The sequence below is a fragment of the Sminthopsis crassicaudata genome, chromosome 3, assembly GCF_048593235.1.
Source record: "Sminthopsis crassicaudata isolate SCR6 chromosome 3, ASM4859323v1, whole genome shotgun sequence".
Taxonomy (NCBI): domain Eukaryota; kingdom Metazoa; phylum Chordata; class Mammalia; order Dasyuromorphia; family Dasyuridae; genus Sminthopsis; species Sminthopsis crassicaudata.
The window spans coordinates 448025207-448042333 of NC_133619.1; the positions used below are offsets into that span (position 1 = coordinate 448025207).

Genomic DNA, 17127 nt, shown 5'->3' on the forward strand with positions numbered 1-17127 from the left:
TATATATAATTTTATGTATTTTAAAGGAAATTATATAGATTTGCAGTTTCATGTGCAATCATTTTTTAAAAATTAAAGTATGTTATGGAAATGCTTGTTTTATTTCACAAATTAGAAATAAATTTAAAAATAGAAAAGAGATTAATGGTAGAACATTTCAAGCAGGGAACAGTTAGTACAAAGATATGCAAATGAAATATGGAGTTCATGTACAAGGGACAGTAAGTAAACTGCTATGATTGAAGGTAGAGTTCCTAGAGGTGAATAATGTAAGAAACCTGAAAAGTATAAAAGGGGTCAGAAATAGAACTTTAAATGGCAAACAGAAGGTTTTGATTCAAGAGATAACGGGATCAATGGAGTAAGCATTGAGTAGAGAAATGGCATGGGTCTGTACTTTTAAGAAAATTGCTTTTGCAGTTTGTGGGGGTTGGATAGGAGTGAATTGAAGCAGGAAGACCAATGAGGAGGTAACTGCAACAGTATAGTCATGAGATTTGAGGACCTAACCTAGAGATAAGAATGATAGGATTTGGCTTGTGTTTGGAGAGAACAAGAGTGAGAAGTCAAGATCCACACAGCAAAATTGTAATCTGGGTGATTGGAAATGTGGTGATGCCTTAGGACAATACCTAGCACTTAATAGATACTTGTTCACTTTCTCTTCCTAGTCTTTTCGTCATAGGCAATTAGGGAAAGGAGTAGGTTTGGAGGAAAGTGTAATAAGATTCATTTTTTACATGATGAGTTTGAGATGCTTATGATACTTATCCAATATACAGTTGGTGATGCCAGATTGGAACTCAGAAAACTATAATTTGATATAGTCCTTGGAATTATCTGCATAGAACATAATCACTAAATACAGCTAATTGTCAACAAATGAGAGGGGGGAGGGGAGAAAAGAGAAGAGGGCCTAGGAAAGAAGCTTGGGAAAAAACCACTGTAAACTGGCATGACTTGAATGAAGCTCCTGCAGGAGAAACTGAGAAGGAATGGAAAAATAGGAGCAGAGAGAGAAGAGGAGAAGGAGGAAACTGGAAAGGAGCAGGGATGATGAGGCATCTCATGAAAAACCATAGGGAAGAGAATATACAAGAAGAGAAGGCAATCAACAGCGTCAAATCTTGCAGCTGAGTTCAAAGATGAAGACTGAGAAAAGGCATTTCATCTAATGTAATTAGATTAGATACTAATTTGCAGAATATTTAAAAGATAGTGAGAAAAGGGAGTGGAAGCACATGATCTTTCTTTCTTTCTCTCTCCTCTCTCTCTTCTCCCTTCCCTCTTTCCCTCTTTCCCTCTCTCCCTTCTTTTCTCCTTTCTTCCTTCCTTCCTTCCTTCCTTCCTTCCTTCCTTCCTTTTCTTCCTTCCTTCCTTCCTTCCTTCCTTCCTTCCTTCCTTCCTTCCTTCCTTCCTTCCTTCCTTCCTTCCTCTTCCTTCCTTCCTTCCTTTTCTTCCTTCCTTCCTTCCTTCCTTCCTTCCTTCCTTCCTTCCTTCCTTCCTTCCTTCCTTCCTTCCTTCCTTCCTTCCTTCCTTCCCCACCTTCCTTCCTTCCTTCCTTCCTTCCTTCCTTCCTTCCTTCCTTCCTTCCTCTTCCTTCCTTTTCTTCCTTCCTCTTTCTTTCTCTTCTCCCTTCCCCCTTCCCCCTTCCCCACCTTCCCCTTCCCCTCTCCCCTCCCCCCTCCATCTCCCTTTCTTCCTCCTCTCCTTTCCACCCTCCCTCCCTTCTTCCTCCCTTCCTTTCCTCCCTTCTTCCTCCCTTCCTTTCCTTCTTTCTTCCTTTCTTCCTCTCTTTCTCTTTCTTTTTTGGAAGTAATTAGGGCTAAGTGACTTGCCCATGGTAACATAGCTATTAAGTATATGAGGCAGGATTACAGAATTTAGTGCTCTATTCTTAAGCTAACCCTTAAGATTGATTTTTCAAGTTTAACTGAGAAAGGGAAAAGGATGATAATTATAGGAAGATCTAGTGAGACATTTTTTTTTTTTTTTAATGGGGGTAATGATCATATTACAAGCAGTAGAGAAGGAGTTAGAAGAGAGGGGAAGATCTAAAATTAGAGATTGGTGATGATGTTGAGACAATCTACTGAAGGTGAGATAGGATGGGATCAAGAATACATGTAAGTAGAATGGCTTTAGTGAGGAAAAAGGCCATCTTTTCTTCAGAAATTAGAATGAGAGGAAATAATACAAATTTAATTTTAGGAAAAAAACAGTTTTATTGTAGCCTATCAACTCTCAAATGATCATAGATTAAAAGCTGGAAGCTACCTCAAAAGTTATTTATTCAAATTCTTTCATTTAATATATGAAAAAAAAAATTCTATAGAAGTTAAATGACTTGGCTCATCTCCTCTGAGAAGTACACAACAGAGCTAGAATTTGAACCTAGGACCTCTGACTCCAAATCAAGCCTCATTTTCACTATATATCACACTACTTCAATAGATGTTTGAGTGTCCTTTAGATTGTTAGCTCCTTGAAGGCAAGGACTGTGTTTGGTTTTTTTGTGGTGGTGGTTGTTTTTATCCCCAGTGTTTAGCATCTTACCTAGCGCGAAGTAAATGCTTAATAAATGTTTACTAAATTGAAATTGAATTTAATGCCTACTCTAGGCACCTTTGTCAGGTGGCTAAAAAAATCCATAGCCCTAGAGATTTATAGTTTCCCTGAGGAGGTTAGGTGTATTCAAAGGCAGCCTCTGTTGTTAAGTTACCAAATAAGTAGCGGAGGATAAGTGATTTAGGCTTTTAGCTGGTGGGGAAGACCCTACAGCTGGCAAAACTCACAGTAGGCATCTGGGCCCTATACTTAGCGAAATCCTTTCATTGGATGATGAGCAAAGACTGAATGTGTGTGATTTACTCTGGAACATATGCTTATTATTGCTGCCAAACTAATGCCTAGGATGTACTAACTGGTACTTATAATTTTACTTATATAGTGGGTAAGGACTTTCATTGAGCCATAGTTTATTCCAGGTAATGGTCATCAAAGGAATAAACCTATGAGAAGGAAAAGTATAGTTCACTTTAAGTAAAATATTAATCATGTTGCCCTTAATCTAAAGAGAAGATTGAGCTAAGTTAATTAAACCAGGATCATTAATGTAAGAGCTTTGTGCAGAAAATTTGAAGTTAGTCTTGAAGGCAGTACTTTGACCAGTAGAGAAGAGAGGGAAGACATTTCATGAACAGTGTGAGCAAAACTCGAAAGAAAGGGAACAAGTTTTCTTGGTCTTTTCAAGAAAAGATGAATGGACTTGTTTGCCTGTATAGTAAAGGGTTGTAATAAAACAGTGGTGTGAGAGGAGGTTGGAGAGGTAAACAGAGGAAAGAATTTACAAATGATTTTGAAGGCCAGGCTAAAATTTGTATTTCATCCTGTGGTCAGTGAGAAAGAAGGTAGGAGCTTGGTCAATAGGCTAATATGACTAAATAGGTATTTTAAGATAAATCATGACATCAAAATTATAAGAAATTTTGAGGCCATTAAGCTCCGAGTACACCTAAACTTTTAGTGACTGATTTAGGATGAAAGAAAAAAAAAATGATGGTTGGGCAAAAAGTACTGATGATTTCAGGTTGTTTTTTTATAGTGAGTAAAGGGCATTGTCTGGAAGCTTGTAAGTTGTTGTTCAGTCATGTCCCACCCTTTGTGACCCTATTCAGGGTTTTCTTGGCAAAGATACTGGAATGGTTTCCCATTTCCTGCTCCAGCTCATTTTACAGATAAGAAAACTAAGACAAACAGGGTTAAGAGACTTGCCCAGCTTCATGTAGCTAGTAAGTATTTGAGGTTGGATTTCAACTCAGGAAGATGAGTCTTCCTAACTCTAGGCCCAGCACACCATCCATTAAACCATCTAATTGCATTGGAATCTGGATGATCTGAGTTCAAGTGCTGACTTTGGCACATAAGGAGAAGAAAGAAAAAGGGGCAAAAACCAAAAATATACTCCACTATTGATTCTCTCTAAGGAAATAACTTCTCTTTTAAATAGGTAATTTCAACTGGAAAGTCTTTTGAAAACTTTTCTCACTCTGTAACTTGACACAAAAGCCAAAGGCCTCAATCTGGTCTTTAGTAAATTGGTGAAGCCTTGCTTTGCCATCAGATAATTATTCCCTTCAGACAGATTACCTTTCTAATTTTGCAACAGACTGAGGCTTCAGAGTCCTGAGGGGATTTCACAAGACTTGTTGCATCACAATTAGTTAGCCTATAGGAGAAGCTTGTTTGAAGAGTTCTCTCTCCCTTCTGGCTACCCTGCAATTCTCCAAGAAGGAGCTCTTAAAATCAATCTTACAAAGGAAAGCAGAAAAGGCTCTGCTCCAGGCAGAGGAGGGCCAGGCTCCTCAGTCAGCTGAATAATGAGAAGCAGGTTTAACAGCTTCCATAAGGATTATTTGTGAGATTGACATTTTATTTATATACAAAGAACACTAACACAATCCAAGTTTTTTAAAACAAAATTTAATAGAGCAAGAGGGAGTATGGTGAAATGGTCAGAGTCAGGCTTGGAAATAGGACTACCTAAAGTTTTTGAATCTTAATTTAATTTACTGTTTAAAGAAAGTGAGGAAGCTGAGAGAAGGATCAGGGTGTAATGGAATGAGCAGAATTCAAGTCCCCGTTGGGGAATTTCTGAGAAAAGGTTCCTAGAGCATCTCAGGTGAGTCTGGAGGTCAAATAATTTGAGAGACTGAAAGAAAACAGGCTTGTTCTAATAGTTTAGTGAACCACAAATCCCCCAAAAGGATTCATTTTGGAAGAATTTGTGTGTCAACATCTAAATATGGAAGGAAAGGACAGATAGTCAACAGAAGACTAAAAAGGGAACCAAATTGGGAGTTTCTGTGGAAATACTTGGAAATAAGATAACAGGTTTGTTGTTCAACTAAGATAACCTTACCAGAGAGGGCAAGAAAGAAAAGGAGGGGACTAAATTATCTTTTACAATGGTTAAAGAAATCTTTGATCTAAGACTTTAGGGTTGAAGTCTCTTATCCAAGGTCACCAGATAGTTTTTCCAATAGTGATTTACCACCTGTTTTACCTTGAATAGTTTGCTTTGTTTTATTTCTGCTTCATTTCTGATACTAATGAAATGACTAGCCCCAATCTCTACAGCATAGGAATTAGCTGGAATTGGAGCAATAATGTGCCCCATCTCCACCCCTCAAAGTTTTACAGGTGAGGAAACTAAAATGTAAAGAAATTAATTGCCTAGTTCAAGTCAAACCAGGGTATCTAGGTAATGCAGTGGATAGAGTGCTAGGTCTGGAGTCAAGAAGATTCATTTTCAGGAGTCCAAATCCACAATCCTCTGTCTGCCTCAGTTTCTTTATCTGAAACATCAGCTGGAGAAGGAAATGGCAATATATTCCAGTATCTTTGCCAAGAAAACCCCAAAAAGGGTCATGAAGTATCAGATATAAATGAAAAAAATGTTTGAACAACTACTACCAAGTCAGAAGGAGGGACCCAAGTTCTCTTGCTCCCAATCCAGGGCTCCCAATACCCTACCCTAATCTCTCTCCATTTCCTCACTTTCTGGGGACAAATCGAAAAATCTGACATCTTTCCCTTTAATAACATATATTGACTATATCAATGATTTGTCTCTTTGTTGTTAACATATCCAAGTCTTTTTCTCTTTAAATTCCAGGGATTTGGCACAGATTTTGCAATCAATCAATCAATCAATAAATGACTGGCTTCAAGTGTGCTTCCTAATGACCATTACCTGGAATAGATGTGGCCCAAGACTTTTCCCACTGTATAATTAAAGTTAAAAAGATCAGTTAATACCAGCAAAATGCTAGTTATGTAGCAGTAACAAGGCAGTCAGTGCTTCCAAGTCAACACACATTCTATATTTGTTTTACTTTCAATTTCAAATGAAGAATATAAATAATAGGACCCCTGCGGTTTTGCTGAGGCCCTCTAGCAGCAGGGCGCTTTCCTGAGGAAGTGGGAACAGGGGCAGTCCCCCAGATCTAAATAGCTAAACCAGCACTTGCTGAATGTGAATAAAAATGTGAATAGAATTTAGGTTCCCAGAGGGCAAGGATCTGCTCCTTTAGTATAGAAACTAACATAGAACCCGATCCAAAGTACCCATTCCACAAACATCACTTTCACCTTGAGGAAAAAAAAAACCACAGAAAAAAAAAAAAAAACCAGAAGGAAAAGGCATTGAATAGGAGAAGAGGAAAGAGAACTTTCTTCTGGATTGTTCACAGTGAGTAAACATTTATCTCTAGCACTATTAAGTGGGGATACTTAACTTGCTGTGAGACTTGATAGACATCTTTCCTTATCAAATGTTGTAGGATCCACAACTACATTTAGTGCTCCACCAGCTCCATCACACGGTTTCCTCCGCTTTGAGCTGGGAGCACACTAGCCCTCTAGACCCTAAGTCTTGGGGTTTAGGTTGCTGCTCTTCTCACTTCAATGCTCTGCTCTGTAAATCAAAGTCTGGCATCCTCTAGGTCAAAGCAATTTATCTTAGCTAAATCACAAGGCTCATTAAGGGTGGTTAAAAGCTTTAATCAGGTGAACTTAACCCTTTTTAGTTCTCTCTTAAAAAAAAAAAAAAGCCTCAAAAACATCAACTAAATTCCAAACTGAATTGTGTTTTTCTTCTTGAAGATCATACCAGCCTCCTCTACTGATAATCTATCTTTTTTTGGGGGAGGGGTGTGGAGCTCTGGACTCACTGTTCCCCTATGGGATGAAAAAAAAAAAAAAAAACTGTTCTTTTTCCAGTGTTTGTGGCAGCCCTTTTTGTAGTGGCTAGAAACTGGACGATGAATGGATGTCCATCAATTGGAGAATGGTTGGGTAAATTATGGTATATGAAGGTTATGGAATATTATTGTTCTGTAAGAAATGACCAGCAGGAGGAATACAGAGAGGTTTGGAGAGACTTACATCAACTGATGCTGAGTGAAACGAGCAGAACCAGGAGATCATTATATACTTCAACAACAATACTGTATGAAGATGTATTCTGATGGACATAATTCTCTTCAACAATGAGAGGATCCAAATCAGTTCCAATTGATCTATAATGAACAGAACCAGCTACACCCAGAGAAAGAACACTGGGAAATGAGTGTGGACCACAGCATAACATTTCCACTCTTTCTGTTATATTTTGCTTGCATTTTTTTTTCAAGTTATTTTTACCTTCTTTCTAAATCTGATCTTTACTGTGCAACAAAATAACTGTATAAATATGTATACATAAATTGAATTAAACATATACTTTAACATATTTATGGGACTATCTGCCATCTAGGGAAGGGGGTGGGGAGAAAGAGGAGAAAAGTTGGAACAGAAGGTTTTGCAAGAGTCATTGTTGGAAAATAACCCATGCATATGTCTTGTAAATAAAAAAGCTATAAAAAACCCTGTTCTTTCATCCTGAATCACCTAAATAATATGACCTCCAGAAGTAATTCTTTGATTGTTAACCCTAAAGAATAATTTTTAAAAGCTTATTTAAGATGGACAACTTAAGTATGTGGAAATTAAATCAATATAGTCCAATCTGATAGAATATAAATAATCTTCTACATTACAGCAACTTTATAAAACCAAAAGCTGCTTTTAAACCTAACATTTTCAAGTCAATATGTTTTTGTCTAGTAAACCCTGGTCCTACTAATCATAGTTTAACAAAAATTTAGCCTCTTAATAGCTGCTAGTTTTTTTGATAACAGTAAAATGATAGAAAACTTTTACTGATGCTCCTCTCTAAATTAATATGACTGATTTTTAAAAATAAATATGTCAGTATATTCGAAGACTACAATTCTTCTATAATAAAGTCTTAGATATTTGCCCAAGGTTCCCAGAGGTTAAGCAAATTGATGTGTCCATAGTCTCCCAGATGCTATTAAATGTCAGAGGTGAGATTTGAACCAAGCTCTTGCTGACCCAATACCTGAAGCAGTTAGGTAGCATAATGGATAAGTGCCAGCTCTAGAGTCAGGAAGACTCCTTTTCCTCACAAATCTGGCTTAATTGTGTGACCTTGGGCAGTTCACTTACTTAACTCTTTGCCTCAGTTTTTTCATCTGTAAAATGAACTAAAGAAGGAAATGGCAAACTACTCTATAATATCTCTGCCAAGAAAACTCCTAAAAGGATTATAAAAAGTTAGATTATAAAAACAACAACAAAAATCTACTATAGAGGTATCACCCATGTGGTCCATGAAGCCTATAATACTCCCAATGCTACTGAATCAGATTAAAATGTAAATGGAGAATATTTAACAAAATTAAAATAATATATACAGTAAAATAGATTGAATAGTTACTTTTAACTTTTTCCAAATTTCAAAAAAAATCATTGCAGAAGAAAGATCTGCCGTTATTGAAGATCTTATAACAATATACCTCACACTCTAAAGGATTCTCAAGAAGAGAAATATGTATTATCATCTCTGCCCTTAAATGTCTACCTTCCAGCAGTGTGAGTACTTTGAAGGAAGTAGGATTGGTTGGATGGTTCAAAAATATTCAAAATTCAATTGGGTGTGTTTAACCTGGAGAAGAGAAGGCTCAGGGTGGACACAATAGTTGTTTTCAAGTATTTGAAGGACTGGCATATGTAGGAGGAATCAAATTTGTTCTATTGGGCGTCAGAAGACAGAACCCCGAGTAGATGTTACAAAGAGCTCAAACTAAACATGATAAAACACTTCCTAACTAATAATACCCCAAATGGGATGGATTGAGTTCCTTTCTTTGGAGATCTTTAAGTAGGGGCCGAATGACCATTTGCAAAGATGTTAATATTTTCTTGTAAACATTGGGACTAGGGGCTTGCTAAAGTTCTGTGCAATTCTCCAGTTCTGTGATTCACAGAGCTCATCTAGTCTCAGAGTTTGAAGGAAACCCAAAGACCATTTTAGTCCAACCTGTAGATGATCTATGACCTCTTAGTGAATTTATTTGTTAGAAAGCAGTATTTAATCAGGTGAACTTAATCCTTTTTAGGTTTTGGTTATTAATAACAAACCCAAGATGAATCCTGGTGTATTGTTTGTTGTTTTTTTTTCTTTTTTTAATTGTCCTGAACACAAATTATTGTTTATCATAACATTAATATAACATGTCTTCCAAATAAATTTAAAATCTAAATAGCCCTTTATCCCAAGTCTTTACATAGGGAGAATGTCCTACCTAGAATTAGGAACATGTGGTTTTGAAGATGTGATCTGTGCTCATTACCTGTGTGATCTCAAAGTAGTCACTTAATTCTCTTTTGACCTCCATGCTATTATCTGTAAAAAAGGGGAAAATTGAACCAGATGGCCCCTATCTATCCATATTATCTATCATCTATCTGCCTGTCTGTCTATCTATCTATCATCTATCTATCTATCTGTCTGTCTATCTTTCTATCATCTACCTACCTACCTACCTATCCATCTAATCCTTTATTCCTTAATTCTATTTTAAGATTGAAGAATCCTAAAGAAAGTTCAACAAATTGTCCAGCAGGAGGAGCCATTGCAAAGTTTAAAATAAGCTAACGGTTTAGAAAAAGAAGTTTCTGGTTGAATTTCACAGCTGGTCACTAATTTCAGTTTTTGACTCCCTTGTCACTTACTGTTTCCCAAGCATGAACTTTTCAAAATAATTGAGACAGAGGCTTTCATTTCTTTTGCTGTGAACACTGAATGCTTTCTAAATGTCTGCTATTGTCTTTTCTAGTCCCGTCTGGTCCTTTGTGACCCCAATTTGGTGCTTTTTGGGGAAAAGATACTAGAGGGGTTTGCCATTTTCTTCTCCAGCTCAATTTACAGATGAGGAAACTGAGGCAATCATGGTTAAGCGGCTCATTCGGAGTTACACAGCTAGTGTCTGAGGTCAGATTTGAACTCAGGAAGATGAGTCTTCTTGATTCCAAGCACCATATTCTACTTTCTACTTCACCTACCTGCCTTACTAAAATCTACTGAACTTTATTTTCTAATCCTTCCACTCCCAAAGAATCCTTACCTTCAATACTTTGTGTGTATGCAATCACCTCATTGGTGAATGACTAAATTTAAAACATGTGAATGATTTTCCTATTAGATAAGTTATTACATAGGACCTACACCAGGAACAACTCAATAATCCTTTAACTTCTGCAATCTTGTTATTAGTCTGGTTTTTGGCTTTCCCTTATAATAAATGCCATAGGTGGCAGAATAGAGAGCCAGACTTGGAGTCAAGATCTGTTCAAGGCACTTTACCTCTGTCTGTTTGCCTCACTTTCCTTATCTATAAAGTGGGAAAAATAACAGCACCTCCTTGCCATCAAAAGACATAATAATTGTAGTTTTTTTAGCAAGTATCTAGCACACAATAAAAGCTTTATCAGTATTGATGAGGAGGAGGATGAAGAGGAAGATGATAATGGTGGTGGTGCTGCTGCCTCCTGAATGGTGGACAGTTCCCAAGACTGCCTCTTCACCTAGTCCTCTCACTAAAAATCATCTTCTTAGACCTATTTTCATGCCTCTGCTGCCTCTTCTTTCCTTAGGTCCTTCTAGAAAATGTGTGCTGAGATGCCTTAGAGCTGGCCAGAAAGGGAAGAAAACTCAGAGTCTATTCTTCTGAAGCAAAGGGTTTGCTTGCTTGGCTTTATTCCTCACCCCAGAGGTAATAAGAATCAAACTTGTTCTTGCTGGGCAACTTGGCTACGGAAAGTTTCTAGGGAAAGTCAGGTATAATTTGGCAAGTATGTTGGGGAGACCATTCTCACCTCAGCCACCAGACCCTCCAGGTTAAGTGAGGCAATTATCACCTTCTTTCAGTTGAAAAGGCCAATTTCTGCTTCGATTCTCTGCTAATTCAAGCAAAAGGAAAATTTCCATCTGAATGAGTCAGATAATTGGCTTGCTAAAGAGGCAAATACCATGACTTGCTGGCATTTTGGTGTTGGTGATGGCCAATATCCTATCCTGGTTATTGACACCTGGGGAACATAACTTACCCCCATTCTCTTAACAATAGATATCCCCTGGAAGCTTAGACTAGCTTAGAAAAATTATTCCTAAGAATGAAGACTCCTGCATAATGATACTTATGTAGTCCTAAACCAAGGAGACTAAACAATATGAATCCTGTGAAAAGGGCCAGTCATAATTTTTTTGGAAAAGACTTATTTTTACATATTTACTCTTTCTTTTAGGCACATGCTCATAAAAGGATGAAGTAACTCTTTCTTCACCTAACCACTGAAATTTCCTGCCGCTATCTCAGAGGTATTATCTTTTTTTTAAATCCTTTTTATTTAGAATACATACATCCCCAATGCCTTTGGACCTTGGGCTTCTAGTTTTCTAGAGATCTAGGTGGTATGGCGGGTATGGTACTAGTTATAGAATCAGAAAGTCCTGAGTTCAAATATAACTTCAGATATTTTAACTACTAGCTGTGTAAGTCACTCATCCTTGAAGTACCTCAGTTTCCTTAATTGTAAAACTTCTCAGAGTTGTTGTAAAGATCAAATAGAATATGTGTTAAGTGCTTAGCTCAGTATCTGTCACATAGGATGTGTTAATAAACACTTATTCCCTTCCCCACTCATAACTTCCACTTTACATGCATACTTTAGATTTTTGTGTCTCAAATACCTCCTCCTAGACTTTATGTTCCCTAGAGCAGAGATCCTATTTTTATCTATACTTGTATCAAACCTCACAGTATTCTGAACAAAATATGCACTCAATATTTGTTCACTCAAAAATCTATATCTTCACTTGAACTAAATTCTTCTCTCATATCTATTACTACTTTTAAAAAATTATTTACAATCTGTGTGTATGTAAAATGGAGTTACTATTTGGATGTCCAAATCTCACTTCAAACTTAGCCTGACCTAAAATTCATGGCATCACAAATATAGAATTGGAAGGAGCCTTAGGATTCACTGAATCCAAATTCCTCATTTTTAGGATGAGGAAAAGAGAGGCAAAAGGAAATTAAGTCTGTCAGGCAGGATTTCTGTTTTAGCAATCCCATTCTCCTGGGCTTCTACATTTAAAGTTTTGGAGTTATTTAAGAGGCTTTTGTCATCTTCCCACCTAGTCATCCAAGGGTGTTGTTCCTTCCTTTGAAATGTCAGTTAACTGTTGCTTTCCTTCCCAAAGACAGCCTAAGTTTTGGATCTTCAGACTTGATGGATAAATTACTTCCCAGACATTGGGACTGGATTCAATACTCCATTTTCTAGACTTCCATCATGCATATTGCTATTGTGTTCATCTTTCTAAGATCTTTATCTTCATCTTTATCTTCAAAGGAGTCTCACCTACTTGATGATTTACAGCCTTCACAATCTGGCCCTGCACTACCTGTTACCTAGGTTAGGCAGGTATATGTCTCAGGGGAAGGGAGTGGACTTAGGGTCAGGAAGACTTCACTTCAAGTCCTACCTTATATTTTACCAGTTATGTAACACTGGGCAAATCACTTAACCTAACTCAGCCTCTATTTTCCCTTAATAACAGCACCTCCAAGGATTGTGGGGTTAAAATTAAAAAAAAATTCTATAAGACTTCTCTTCATCTTGCTCTCTCCCCTCTGAAAGCTTCTGAATTGGTTATTTTGGTACGTGATACTTATTGACATTATAAGCTTATAAAAGCTTATACTCCAACTCTTCATGTAAGACTAAATTCTTTTTTAAAAAATTAAAATTCAATTTTATTTTATTTTCAGGTTCAAATTCTCTTCTTCCCTCACCCAATGGATGGCAAGAAACACAAAACTAGTTACAAATATATATGACTATAAATTTTTGAAGAAAGTGACTCATTTCCTTGTGCTGCCTCTGAATGAAAGTTTTTTGAACATCAAGCAGTCAACTCATTGGCATACATTATAATAATATGAATGTATAGTTTACACTACTCTAGGAAATACCTAACTTCCCCAGATAATTAAATTAGGGATTGATTGTTCACATCCTATGCATTTTGTTTTGCATAAGAATACAATCTGAAGAGGTGGCTTGGAGTTGGGAACTGATGCTTTTGCATTTGTTAATATCCTAATTAATCGGAGTAGGGAAAGCTGGAGGTAGCTTTCCTGGAGTCATTTTTTAAAATTAATTTAAATTTTAAAATTTAATTTTAAAATGTTAAAGGATAAAAAATTATATGTAAAACAAAAGCTACTGATCCAAATAGAAATGACCTACCAATTTTACATAAAGGTTTACATAAAGTTAAGTTTACCTGTAGGTAACCCTGTGGGAGTGTTATGCTGCAGTTTGAGGAGTAAGTTACAAAGGATGCAAAGTTCAGAGATGCAGTGGTTGATATAATGTAGAAACCTGTTTTACTTTGCTGCAAACAAATGGACAATATATTGTACAATATATAATAAAAAGTACAGCGTAATACAAGTGCCACTAACAAAAGAAATCAGATTAATACTTAAAAATGCTCATTTGTAATATATACACTGCAATAATAAGCCACAATAAATACATCAATTTTTTTCATATCATTCATAATAAATACAGAAAATATAAATACAGAAGACTACAGCTAATATGAATAAATTATTACAACATAAGGTCCAGGTTAACTTCTGTTGAATATTATTGTAGCTTATTTCATTTACCCTTTGGCATCTTTGATGTTATAGCTTATGCACAAGAGAAATCAATCTAATGTATAACATGTAACATGAGGTTCTAGTGTAAAATGACTGTTGGTATGGATTTTTGTTGAATATTTGTCCCTTTCACCTCTTACAAGTCAGCAGGTTTTTATGTAACAGTAATAAAAACAGCTTTTATGGTTCTATTCCTACCTACAGAAGTAAAAATAATTGAACAATAATGAAAACAAAAGCAAATGAAAAACAAAACCCAATCATAATGGCAAATACATTATACTATTCTAGTTTTTGGTTGTATTAAAAGGAAAAAGTAATAGGTGTGTATACACACATACACTCTGTCTCATACACTCACACACAGAAAAATCAAAAGCCACCAATTTCCACCAAATAACCCTATTCTGAGAAAAGAAGACTTCCCTTGGGTGGAAATAGTGTCTAAAATCCAAACGAACGGGTTTCTATAGACCAAAGACCTCACCATGCTTTGGAACCTTTCTTTGACTTACTATTACGTATATTCTATCAGAAGAATCCCTCAATGACTGCTGCCATCCCGGCTTGAATGCAGGGACATTATTGACTTTTAAAAATTAGACCACTGAAAGTACGAAACAACTGCAAATGGTGACATTTGTCCATGCAACCAATAATACTTTTCAAATGGGGTGGAAGGAGGGAAAATGCATTTTTGAAGATCAATGAATGTCAAGTGACCTTTTCCTAGCAAATTGATATTTATATACCCTGTGATGCTGAGGGGAACACATGGAAATAACAAAATGCCATGTTCCATGTTAACAGGCATTAACCAGTACATATGTATTAATAATTTTATCTTAAAAGGCTATTACACAAGAAATGCAAGAAAATAAAGAGAAAAGCAGATCAACTTTACTAAGACACAAGAATGGCAGAGGCTCTTAGGAACCAGAGTTGCAATCTACAGCTTTTTGACTATTTATTTCTGCACTGTAAATGTCTAGAGCTTATTTTACATCAAACACTTTTGAACATGTTTCACAAACTATACTTCAGACATATTTCCAGAGAAGTGCCTACAATTCATTAAAACAAGGGCCAAATCATTAAACAGTCTTTACATGAACAGTAGAGAATTTCCTTTTTTTAAGCAGGTAAGGTAGTTTGTGTGCACTGGTATTCAAAGCAGAGCTGTGGCTATTTTCACACAAAGGCATCAGGATGTTTGCCAGGGAAGAGAAGCGCCTGCAGGGAAATAATCCAGTACTTTGAGGGTGAGGGTTCTCTCTTCATCATGGTGTGACCAATGTGAATTTTTTTTTCCCCAAACAGATCTCTTAAGTATGTCCAATATGGGAAAAATAAGGAAAGAAGTCTAATTTCAATAGGGGGGAAATGTATTTTAATGCAGAGGTTCTTAACCTAAGATTCAAGAACTTAAAAACCATCGATGATTATTTTCAATATAATTGTTCTCTTTTGTAATCCTACATAATTTATTTTTTGCCTTTCTGAAAAGGGGTCCACCAAATTGCTAAGAGGGATCTAGGACACAAAGGTTAAGAACCCCTGGTTTTAATGTGACTTTTGTAAAAGGAATATCCATTATCTGACCGTTTGAAAATTTCATCGCAGCACTTCTAAACATGTAGGAATGCACGTGTCAAATCACGCAGTCAGAAAAGGAACCACCCTGGTTTGCTCTAGGCACCTCTCTCTCCTTTTTCAGCCCTCATCAACATGACAGCTTTTCAAATCATTTCCAAGAACCCTGAGAAGGCAGGCTGCTGCTGTTTAACTAAGTTGGAGACAAAGAGGCTGAGTGAGCTAGCTGGTTGCTGTGTCTCTGGAAATTTTTATTCTTTCCCCTTCCCCCTCCAAAACTAGTCTAGTCTCCCAAGGAGAGAGAAAGCTCTGAATTATTGTTTCAGATGAAAGGGAGGTTAATAAAGGAGCACCTACTCTATAGCTTGAGGGGCAAGAAAAGCTCAGTCTTTGTGTGTGTAATGTCTCAGAAAACAGTCTAACTTAAAAGTCAAGCCACCTGATCCTGGCTTGGAGGCCGACTTCCCCCAGGGGATCGGGAACAATCACTCTTCCTGACATCTCCCCAATCATCAAATGGCAATAACTTTTCTAAGAGAACTTAAGATCACTAGCCATTGTACCAACAAAATCATCTCTTATTATGGAGAAAAAATAAATCTGTCAGTAGTTTTGTAGAATCCTAAAATGATTGTGAATAAAACATAACTGTATTTGAATACTCTGATACAATGGGCCAAATCACCACAACAGTTGCCAGGTTCCTCGATCATAAAGACCTGCCAAGATACTTTCCAATTGTAGGAAGAGACTAAGGAAAACGATTGGGTTACCAAGGAAACCTTCCCTGGAGATGTGTAAGAATAGATGGATATCTTTCCAGTTAGGGTCATGCATGCCTGAGAGACAGTCTTCCCTGGAGGTAGATGGATGGCCAGATGACCTCTAGAAATCTCTTCCAGTCTTAGCCTTTTGAGATCTGAAGAGCAGCAAAGAACCCCAAATTGTCCCTTATTCACACACAGCTTGCCATTAGGAACAACTTGAAAAAGGCCCAACTATTCCAAGATGTTCCTGTGGCCTGGTTAGTGTCTAATTAATCAGGATTCCAAATGGGTGAACTTGATTGATAGAAGAACAGTTAAGATCATGGGACAGGTGAAATGATTTTAACAAATAAATAGCTATTCCTGTCTAACAGCAACCATGTTCTATATAATAAGTACTAAGTTTGTCACCAGCATCCCCTCTAAGAACAAGACACAGACAGACAGACAGACATCTGCTTGATGACTGGAATCTAAACTTTTTTGTTTGTTTTAAAGCAGGCAATTTATTTTTCATGTCTAAAGATTCAGGGTTTTTATTTTCTATTCTCTTTTAGGAAAATGTAGTTTCTCTTCAAATCTTTTATGTGGGAAAAAAAAAAAAGGATATTCAGTAGGACTTAAACCCAAAGGATAATGTTACACTGATTTTTTTGTTTTAAAATATCTAGTATTAATGACTACTTGGGCAAAATTTGCAGGCTAGGATGGAATAGAGCCAAATACCACTAAACAAAGTCAAATGATAATAACAGTAATGGTAGGTAATAATAATTAATATAGTAATTTAACGTTTGAAGAACATTTTCCTCAGCACCCCCTATGAGGTAGGTGGTAGTTCAAGTATTATCATCCTCATTTAGCAAATGAGGAAATAGGCTCAGAGTAGAGAAGAGATTTAACTAAGTAGGACCCAAAGATTCAAATCAGAATTACTAGGTTCTAAAACCTGACACCATGAATCCAAGACTGAGGATCTTAAGGCCCTTCCTATGAATGGCTCCAACAATATGCAGAAAGCTTGGGTTAGGGGAAATCAGGGGATTTCCAGGGGAAACTAGTTTTGGATCTTAAATCTGACAGTAGTTAGCTTTATGACATTGGGCAAGCCATTTAAC

General features: G+C 36.7%; 1 long non-coding RNA gene across 1 annotated transcript; it reads left to right on the forward strand.

The window, feature by feature from the left end:
• Positions 1-6181: 6181 nt before the first annotated feature.
• Positions 6182-12893, forward strand: LOC141562912 (uncharacterized). Its single transcript, XR_012488278.1, has 4 exons — positions 6182-6253; positions 10564-10682; positions 11215-11287; positions 12747-12893. It is a non-coding gene; the product is annotated as an uncharacterized LOC141562912 (long non-coding RNA).
• Positions 12894-17127: the final 4234 nt, after the last annotated feature.